Below are 10928 nucleotides of genomic sequence, written 5' to 3' on the forward strand. Positions count from 1 at the left end.
CCTATGAGCCTCCCCAATGGCATCAAAATAACAAAACAACGCCGAACAATTTTCCGGCGCCTTTTCCCCTATCACACTGGCTAATATGGCGAACGCCTGCGACCAATTAACGAACGTCTGCGGGATAAGCCTATACCGCCGCCGTTCCTCCTCGTCCTTTTTACTCTCGTCCCGCTTGCTCTTATCCAAATTAAATTTAGCGAGCGGCAAGAGAGAAAAAATCTCAACATATTCGTCCTTCCAGATCCGCTCACGCACCTCCTGCTTTAAATGCGCCCCCAACGGACCTTCGAAACAAACATACACCTCCCCACGAGCACGATCATCAATACGCACCCGATCGCCATCTTTTTGTGCCTCGGTCTGTATCGACACCGCGACCGCCTCTCTAACCGCCATCACGGGCCGCGCCTGTAACAATCCCACGTCCCTGGGGCCTTCCCAAACTACCGCCGGGGACACTTCCGTGACTACCGGCGCCGCCGCCCTAACTAGGCGCCCGACCAGCTCTCTCAAGCAACCCACTAAGTCTGCCAGACCCGCGCCATCGCGCCCGCCCGCGCCACTACCGGCCACCGATGCGACGCTAGCAGCCCCCCCGCCGACACCCGACATAAAAATCGCTGGATATGACAATGATGGAGTTATACACTCACCGGGCTGCACAGGCGCTGTGTTCCCGTCAGCCGGACCATCCTGACCTCGACGATACGCGTCCAGTTCACCTTCCTCCAGCTCTTCTCTCGCAGACGACTGGCCATCCCACCGACATCTTCGGAACGGAGATGATGAAGCGCTGACCGATGGGCCGGCAACCTGCCGCCCGACCGCTGGAACCCAGACTTCCGACCGGACCTGTTGCCTCGACGTCGCTGCAGATCTAGGCGTCCGTCTTGATGATCCTGAAGAAGCCTGCCCCCTGGCCGGAACATCACCAGGCGGGGCGGCCGTACCTTGTCCTCCAAATCTTCCATCCGATGGGGGAGGGGTGACAGGGAGCCCGGCCTGCGACTCCCTGCTTACCGCCGGACCCCGTCGCGGCTTGGGATTCCTGCCAGGACGCAGGGCCTGGGAAGGGGCGGTCCTCCCAGCTGCCTGGCCTGCAGCGTCCCCGTGATCGGGCTCCCTCTGCGACGCCGTGTCCGCGGGACTGCCTCAGGACTGAGGCGCTCTGGAGGTCGGGACCGCCGGGAGGGACGGGTCGACCCGGCCTGAGTCGCCGTCACCCCCGGCAACGCTCTCTGCCTGCTCCGAGCAGGAGCGGTTGTTGCCGACTCCCTCCCCGCCGCCATAGTAATGCTAGGAAGGGGGCCGGGGGAGGAGAGCCTGTCCCCTGCAACAGACCCCGAACGCCGGGCCTGACGTGGCGAAACGGTCTCTTCCAGCCATCCGGGACCGTGGTGCACAGCAGCGGCACGCAGCCGCTCTAATAATACTGCCTCCGACATGGTGAGTAGCGCGGGCAACGGGGAGCTTGTCTTTTCCTGTGTTACTCCTCCCGCTGCTTCCGGCTCAATGCCGAAAACAGCGGGAAGCTCAGCAACGGCCCCCTGACTCCTCCTTGTCCCTCCTCCAACTCCCTCCAACTCTCCCTCACCTATTAACCCTTTCCCTACCAGGGCGGTCATGGGGGCTTCCCCTTAAGCCCTGCAGGCTGTGTCCAGCCTCTTCTGGAGCGGAATCCCCGGCCACACGGAGGTTCCGCTCCTTCAGGGAGCTACAGTGGTGTTGGTAGATAGCAGAGCAGGGAGATACTTCCCTGCTCTGCTATAGTGCCGTCGCTACTGCTGTAGCAGCTGCAGCTAGCGGCGCCACTGCCCTCATGCCGGGTGTCGCCGCTAGCAGCCGCAATGGCTGCTACAGGGGTAGTGACCGCACTGAGTGAAGAAGCGCCCGAGCGGAAAAGCGACTGCTGCATCAAAGGTCAATTTACGCACATATTCTGAGCGGATTTCCACAGCATATGGATGAAATTTGTTCAAATCTCATACACATAAAAGACAAGCTCTCATATTTGTATGTAAAATCAAAAAACCTCTTTCTACTTCCTTAAAGAGGTTATCCAAGTTTATAACAAAAAATAAAGAAGAGTACCTGTATGTGTCTGATTGCACACCAAGTGATGCCACCATAGCTCAAATGTAGTTATTGTTCATTATCTTACCCAGCTCTGTACAGCATCTCTGTTTTTATTCTGTCAGGGCTCTCTGTGGGCGGGATTACTATGTAAGGGACTACAGTTCCCATGGTTCCTCTCACCTCTCACAGACATTAAAGGCACGCTCCGGCCAAAACGGTACTTTTCCATGTGTACCATTACAGTATTCCATGTGTCAGTCTCTCACCTGTTATTTTTCTTGCTGATTCTATCTCTATAGATCAGACTGGGATGGTTGCTTAGCAGCAGTGTGAATCAGGCTCGGTGACATTCTTTCTCTACTTGAGTCTATGGAGAGCTATGTATCACCTATCACAGGCTTCAGCAGTTCCTGTGCCACACTAGTATTATTACAGGGGATGACAGAAACTTCTATCATCAGATACCACTGATACATAGACAGGTTCCTGTCACGCAGGTATAATGTTTAAGAATATACAGCAGCCTCCCTGTCTGTATACAAATGGTTTCTCAGCTTATTTAGGAGAATATAGAGAGAATGATATAATCAGTGTCCCCCAGCATGCAGAAATGGTATGGTCTTTAGCTGGTCATGTGATGCTGTGCTGAAGCCTCATGGCAAAGCAGAGAGGAAGAGAAAGCTGGGGAAATCTAAGAATCAAGATGGAGGCTTTTTTTAAAGCACAGACAAGGCAGCAGTTCAAAAAGTAAGTACAGTATACATTAAAGAGGTGTAAAGTATGGTATACAGTCAGGTGGGGAATGCAGACATGGAAAGTTGTGTTTTTACTCAAGGTCTTCTTTATTAATATTTACGGCTGCCTGCATGCCTGTTAGGGATCTGCCAGGTACTTCATCTAGCTATACTCCTGGGATTAATCAATCCACACCTGAGGCCAGACCTGTTCGACTGACACCATCTCCCACCAACCAGGGTGGCAGGCTCAGGAGTGGGAGAGCCTATCGCGGCCTGGTCTCTCGGAGTTAGCTCCGCCCCCTGCCCTTTATTACCTGCCCTGTGCTCTCCCTCAGTGCTTGTAATTCTTTTGGATTCCTGGCCCCACTGCTGCTTGCTCCAGCCTGCTTCTTCCGTGCTTCTGCCTTGTTGCAGTTCTGCTTGACCTGCTTTGCTTGCCCTGGCTTGCTTCTGTCTCCGTGCCCGCTCGGGTGTACTCACTTCGTCCTGGTCCTGACTGTTCGTTCGCCGCCCCGTTTCCTCGTGGCGTTCCGTGGCTACTGCCCCTTCCCTTGCGTGTTCCCTGTTTGTCTTCCTGTGCACTTAGCCAGCATAGGGACCGCCGCCCAGTTGTACCTCGTCGCCTAGGGCGGGTCGTTGCAAGTAGGCAGGGACAGGGCGGTGGGTAGATTAGGGCTCACTTTCCCTTCACCTCCTTCCTGCCATTACATAATTACAAGCCCTTACCTAGTCTACCATTTCTCCTACGCTGACGCTATCATGGACCCCCTTGAGACCCTGACCCAGCAGATGCAGGGCCTCTCCCTACAGGTCCAGGCCCTGGCCCAAAGGGTCAATCAGGGTGACGCTGCTTTAGTAGTACCCCTCACCTCACCTCTAGAACCCGACCTCAAGTTACCTGACCGGTTTTCAGGGGACCGTAAGACGTTTCTCTCCTTCCGGGAGAGTTGCAGACTGTATTTCCGCCTAAAGCCCCACTCCTCAGGTTCCGAGAACCAGCGGGTGGGTATCATCATATCCCGACTCCAGGAAGGGCCCCAAGAGTGGGCCTTCTCCTTGGCTCCTGACGCCCCTGAACTTTCCTCTGTTGATCGTTTTTTCTCTGCCCTCGGACTCATTTACGACGAGACTGACAGGACTGCTTTAGCCGAGAGTCAGCTGGTGACCTTACGTCAGGGTAGGAGACCGGTTGAGGAATACTGTTCTGATTTTAGGAAGTGGTGCGTAGCTTCTCAGTGGAACGATCCGGCCCTAAGGTGCCAGTTTAGGTTAGGATTATCTGACGCCCTGAAGGATTTGCTGGTTAGCTACCCCTCGCCTGACTCCCTTGACCAGGTTATGGCCCTAGCAGTACGACTTGACCGACGTCTCAGGGAACGTCAGCTAGAACGCTTCAGTGTGCTCCCCTCTGACTTTTCTGCGATTCCCCCCGAGGTCCCGTCTCCTCGCCCCTCCACGGAGGACTCGGAGGTACCTATGCAACTCGGGGCCTCCATGTCCCCTCGACAACGTAGGGAGTTTCGCAGAATGAATGGTCTCTGCTTCTACGGTGGGGACGACAAGCATCTACTGAACACCTGTCCCAGGCGCAAGAAGCAAGAAGCCGGAAAACTTCCGCGCCTAAGTGATCATCGGGGAGGTCACTTGGGCGCACAGGTATTTCCCGTTAATGTGAAACGCAATAAGATTTTGCTTCCCTTTCAGGTCTCGTTTGCTGGCCGGTCTGCCACGGGCAGTGCTTTCGTGGATTCTGGCTCATCTGCTAATATCATGTCTGTGGAATTTGCTATGTCTCTAAAGATGCCTTGTATTGATTTACCTTATCCTATCCCTGTAGTAGGAATCGACTCAACCCCCCTTGCTAATGGTTATTTTACTCAGCATACTCCTGTTTTTGAACTCCTGGTTGGCTCCATGCATTTGGAGCAGTGCTCTGTACTGGTAATGCAGGGATTATCGTCTGATCTGGTTTTAGGCCTTCCCTGGTTGCAGTTGCATAATCCCACATTTGATTGGAATACTGGGGATCTCACCAAATGGGGTAATGAATGTCTTATGTCATGTCTTTCTGTTAACTCTATTTCTCCCCGGGAGGAGGTAAACACGCTTCCTGAGTTTGTTCAGGACTTCGCCGATGTGTTTTCTAAGGAGGCCTCCGAGGTGTTGCCCCCCCATAGAGATTACGATTGCGCTATCGATTTGGTGCCTGGTGCCAAGCTTCCTAAGGGTAGGATATTTAATCTTTCATGTCCTGAACGTGAAGCGATGAGGGTGTATATCCAAGAATGCCTGGCCAAGGGTTTCATTCGCCCCTCGACTTCTCCTGTAGGTGCTGGCTTCTTCTTCGTGGGGAAGAAGGATGGTGGTCTTAGGCCGTGCATTGATTATCGTAACCTGAATAAGGTCACCGTAAGGAACCAGTACCCACTTCCTTTGATTCCGGATCTTTTTAATCAGGTTCAGGGAGCCCAATGGTTTTCTAAGTTCGATCTACGGGGGGCATATAACCTTATCCGCATCAAAGAGGGGGATGAGTGGAAAACTGCGTTCAACACACCCGAGGGTCATTTCGAATACCTGGTCATGCACTTTGGGTTGTGTAATGCCCCTGCTGTCTTCCAGAATTTTATTAATGAAATCCTGAGAGAGTACCTGGGTAATTTTCTTGTTGTGTACCTTGATGACATACTGGTGTTTTCCAAGGACTGGTCCTCCCACGTGGAGCATGTCAGGAAGGTGCTCCAGGTCCTTCGGGAGAATAATCTGTTTGCTAAGACTGAAAAATGTGTCTTTGGGGTACAGGAGATACCATTTTTAGGGCAAATCCTCACTCCTCATGAATTCCGCATGGACCCTGCCAAGGTTCAAGCTGTGGCGGAATGGGTCCAACCTGCCTCCCTTAAGGCGTTACAGTGTTTTTTAGGGTTCGCCAACTATTACAGGAGATTTATTGCCAACTTCTCGGTCGTCGCTAAGCCTCTTACGGACCTTACCCGCAAGGGTGCCGATGTCCTCCATTGGCCCCCTGAGGCCGTCCAGGCCTTTGAGACTCTCAAGAAGTGCTTTATCTCGGCCCCCGTGCTGATTCAGCCCAACCAAGAGGAGCCATTTATTGTGGAGGTTGACGCTTCCGAGGTGGGAGTGGGGGCCGTCTTGTCCCAGGGTACCAGCTCCCTCACCCATCTCCGCCCCTGTGCTTACTTCTCTAGGAAGTTTTCGCCCACGGAGAGTAACTATGATATTGGCAACCGCGAACTTCTAGCCATTAAATGGGCTTTTGAGGAGTGGCGGCACTTCCTGGAGGGGGCCAGACACCAGGTAACGGTCCTTACGGATCACAAGAATCTGGTTTTCCTAGAATCGGCCCGGAGGCTTAATCCTAGACAAGCTCGGTGGGCACTATTCTTTACCAGATTTAATTTCTTGGTTACCTATAGGGCTGGGTCCAAGAATATTAAGACTGACGCTCTGTCACGTAGTTTCATGGCCAATCCTCCTTCCGAGAAGGATCCCGCTTGTATTTTACCCCCTGGTATAATCGTCTCTGCCACGGATTCTGATTTAGCTTCTGATATCGCGGCTGATCAGGGTGCAGCTCCCGGGAACGTCCCTGGGGACAAACTGTTTGTTCCCCTGCAATACCGGCTGAGGGTACTCAGGGAAAACCATGACTCCGCTCTATCTGGTCATCCTGGCATCTTGGGCACCAAACACCTCATTACCAGAAACTATTGGTGGCCTGGGTTGCCTAAAGATGTTAGGGCTTACGTCGCCGCTTGTGAGGTTTGCGCTAGGTCCAAAACCCCTAGGTCCCGACCTGCGGGCCTACTACGTTCCTTGCCCATTCCCCAGAGACCTTGGACCCATATCTCCATGGATTTTATCACCGATTTGCCTCCATCTCAGGGCAAGTCGGTGGTGTGGGTGGTAGTCGACCGCTTCAGCAAGATGTGCCACTTTGTGCCCCTTAAGAAGCTACCTAACGCCAAGACGTTAGCTTCTTTGTTTGTGAAACACATCCTGCGTCTCCATGGGGCCCCAGTCAATATCGTTTCTGACAGAGGGGTACAATTTGTTTCCTTATTTTGGAGAGCTTTTTGTAAAAAGTTGGAGATTGATCTGTCCTTCTCCTCCGCCTTCCATCCCGAAACTAATGGCCAAACGGAAAGGACCAACCAATCCCTGGAACAATATTTAAGGTGTTTCATCTCTGACTGTCAATTCGATTGGGTCTCATTCCTTCCCCTTGCTGAATTTTCCCTGAATAACCGGGTCAGTAACTCGTCAGGGGTCTCCCCGTTTTTCTGTAATTTCGGGTTTAACCCAAGGTTCTCCTCCGTCTCCCCTGGTTGTTCCAATAATCCTGAGGTAGAGGAGGTTCATCGGGAACTGTGCACTGTCTGGGCCCAGGTTCAGAAGAACCTAGAGGCGTCCCAGAGCGCACAAAAGATTCAGGCGGATAGTAGACGTTCTGCTAACCCCCGGTTTGTCGTCGGGGATTTGGTCTGGTTGTCGTCCAGGAACTTGCGCCTTAAGGTCCCGTCCAGGAAGTTTGCTCCCCGATTTATTGGACCTTATAAGATCATTGAAGTCCTCAACCCTGTATCCTTCCGTCTGGAGCTCCCCCCATCCTTTCGCATACATGACGTCTTCCATGCCTCCCTCCTTAAACGCTGCTCCCCGTCCTGGTCCCCCTCGAGGAAACCTCCTGTTCCCGTTCTCACCCCTGAGGGGGTGGAATTCGAGGTGGCCAAGATTATGGACAGTAGGATGGTCCAGGGCTCCCTCCAGTACCTGGTCCATTGGAGAGGGTACGGGCCGGTGGAGAGGACTTGGGTACCTGCCCGTGATGTTCACGCTGGGGCATTGATCAGGAGGTTCCACCTTCTCTTCCCTACTAAACCGGGTCCCCTTAGTAAGGGTCCGGTGGCCCCTCATAAAAGGGGGAGTACTGTTAGGGATCTGCCAGGTACTTCATCTAGCTATACTCCTGGGATTAATCAATCCACACCTGAGGCCAGACCTGTTCGACTGACACCATCTCCCACCAACCAGGGTGGCAGGCTCAGGAGTGGGAGAGCCTATCGCGGCCTGGTCTCTCGGAGTTAGCTCCGCCCCCTGCCCTTTATTACCTGCCCTGTGCTCTCCCTCAGTGCTTGTAATTCTTTTGGATTCCTGGCCCCACTGCTGCTTGCTCCAGCCTGCTTCTTCCGTGCTTCTGCCTTGCTGCAGTTCTGCTTGACCTGCTTTGCTTGCCCTGGCTTGCTTCTGTCTCCGTGCCCGCTCGGGTGTACTCACTTCGTCCTGGTCCTGACTGTTCGTTCGCCGCCCCGTTTCCTCGTGGCGTTCCGTGGCTACTGCCCCTTCCCTTGCGTGTTCCCTGTTTGTCTTCCTGTGCACTTAGCCAGCGTAGGGACCGCCGCCCAGTTGTACCTCGTCGCCTAGGGCGGGTCGTTGCAAGTAGGCAGGGACAGGGCGGTGGGTAGATTAGGGCTCACTTTCCCTTCACCTCCTTCCTGCCATTACAATGCCATTCTAATACAAAATGTAAGGTAATTGCTTAAGCTGGACATCCATTTTAGATAGCTGTCGGCCAAATGCTTATTCGGCCTACAGCTATTCCTCTCGACACATGAACACTCGGCCGAGCATGCATGCATTTTGAATAGGGAGAAAGAGTAAAACCGCTGCCAGACTTTGGCAGTGGCTCATCTCCTTGCAAACAAAAGGATTGGGTAAGTAGGAATCCATCATGCCAACCCTTCTCACGCTCAACCTCTGCCATCAGGGGAGAAATGGGACATCACCACATACAATCAAAGGTTGGTTGGTACCACCAAAATCGGCTGGTTCGGCCGACATGCAGAGATAAGAGTTATGTGATGTGTGACATCTGGTACACAACAGGGATGGGGAGAGGAGGGAGCAGTGGCGATAAGAGGCATATGATGTGTGACGTCCCATACAACACGGAGGGAGGGGAGATAACCACATATTCAGTGCACTGGAGTTCACACAAGCAGGAAAAACACCAGAAGCATGGTCATGTGACTGCATGTGAAACTGGCTTACAGAGGCATTTCAGCTACAGACAGCACATTAGTAAGTGACTCATCTTACTGCAGTTACACTAATTGCACACATTATTTAAAGATAGGGAAACCCCTTTAAGCTGGAATCACCGTTTTGGTATTCCCATATTACCGGCAAAATCGTGCCGCCATTCACCACCGCATGTAGACATTGTACTACGCGTGTGCTGCAGCTGCCTCATGTGTTCTCACCGTCACATTGTTGTTAATATAACAGCATTCAGCATTAAGACAGCAGCAGAGATCTCCCCTGTGAAAATATGCAGGACATAAGGGGGAATTCAGTCTTAATCCAGAAAATGCTGAAGTAAGAGGGGCCAAATTTATTAAGAGGCAAAACGTCTTAAATTAGGTGCATCTCTGGCCGTCCATGCACCAGAAAGTGAAGTCTACGCCAGCTATGATTTTCTGGCGGAAATTGTAGTAAATTTATCAGGCAGTGATGGCAACACCCCCTCCCGCTAAGCCCTGCTCACTTTTGTTAAAAATTGGTGTAAAAATGAAAAAGTTGCAAAAAACAAGTTTTCACAAAACAGTCGTGGAGTGTTTTCATACTGGAAAACAAGTCTCACACTGGGACTTCTCACTGCTGCCTGAGGAGAGATGATTTCAACTAAAGTCATCTAGTGTTATGGCAGGAAGGAGGTGAAGGGAACAAGTGAGCCCTAATCTACCCACCGCCCTGTCCCTGCCTACTTGCAACGACCCGCCCTAGGCGACGGGGTACAACTTGGCGGCGGTCCCTACGCTGACTAAGTGCAAGGGGATACAAACAGGGAACAAGCAAGGGAAGGGGCAGTAGCCCACGGAACACCGTGAGGAAACGGAGTGGTGAACGAGCCAGTCAGGATCAGGATGTAGTGGAGTATACAAACGCAGAGCACGGAGCAGGAAGCAAGCCAGGGGCAGAGCGAAGCAGGATAAGCGGGAACTGAAGCAAGGCAGAAGCACGGCAGAAGCAGGCTGGAGCAAGGCAGCAGTGGGGCCAGGAATCCAAGAAGAATAACAAGCAATGAGGAAGATAAAACGGCAGGTATAAATGGACAGGGGGCGGAGCTAACTCTGACTGACCAGGCCGCGATAGGCTCTCCCACTCCTGAGCCTGCCACCCTGATTGGTGGGAGCCGGTGTCAGTCTAAGAGGTCTGGCCTCAGGTGTCGACTGATTAATCCTGGGAGTATCCACAGACGTAGTGCCTGGCAGATCCTTTACATCTAGTTTTAAAGCCATGTTCAAACAAAGTGTGTTTTATGTGGAAAAACCCAATGTGGATTTGGCCGAGAATCCGCATCAGATATCCTAGGTTGACACTTTCGCTGTACTTTTGCAGTTTAAACTGCTGTGGATTGTTTAACTGATTCATCTGTATTCGCCCTTTACATTCAGGGCAGACCATCAGAATTTATGGCTTTGCGACCACCCTAGATCTAATATATTCTTATGTTATGCATGGGACTATTGCCGCATAGGTCAATCAGCCCCGGCCAGGATTCAAAGCTGTTTCATTCTTCTGCGTTGCACACATGCAGATAAGGACTGTGTTAAAAAAAATATTTATTATTAATTGAATAAATAAATAAATAAAATCCATAAATTATGTGGCTACGCGTTTCAACACCGGTCTGGTGTCTTCATCAGCTGGCCTGATTAAGACACCAGATCGATGCTGAAATGTGTAGCCATTTAATTTTTGGAATTTATTTATTTATTTATTCAATTAATGATAAATAACTTTGATCTTAACCCCTTAATGACCAGCCTATTTTAGACGTTAATGACCAAGCCGTTTTTCTATAGTCTCATTCAAAGAGCTATAACCTTTTTATTTTTGGGTCGACATAGCTGTATAAGGTCTTGTTTTTTGCGGGACAAGTTGTAATTTTTAATAGCACCATTTTGGGGTACATAGAATTTATTTATTAACTTTTATTAACTTTTTTTTGGGGGGAATAGAAAAACAACAGCAATTTCGCCACACTTTTTTGCGTCCTAAATTTACGCAGTTTACCTTGTGGTATAA

The sequence above is a fragment of the Rhinoderma darwinii genome, chromosome 1 (genome assembly GCF_050947455.1).
Source record: "Rhinoderma darwinii isolate aRhiDar2 chromosome 1, aRhiDar2.hap1, whole genome shotgun sequence".
Classification (NCBI taxonomy): Eukaryota; Metazoa; Chordata; class Amphibia; order Anura; family Rhinodermatidae; genus Rhinoderma; species Rhinoderma darwinii.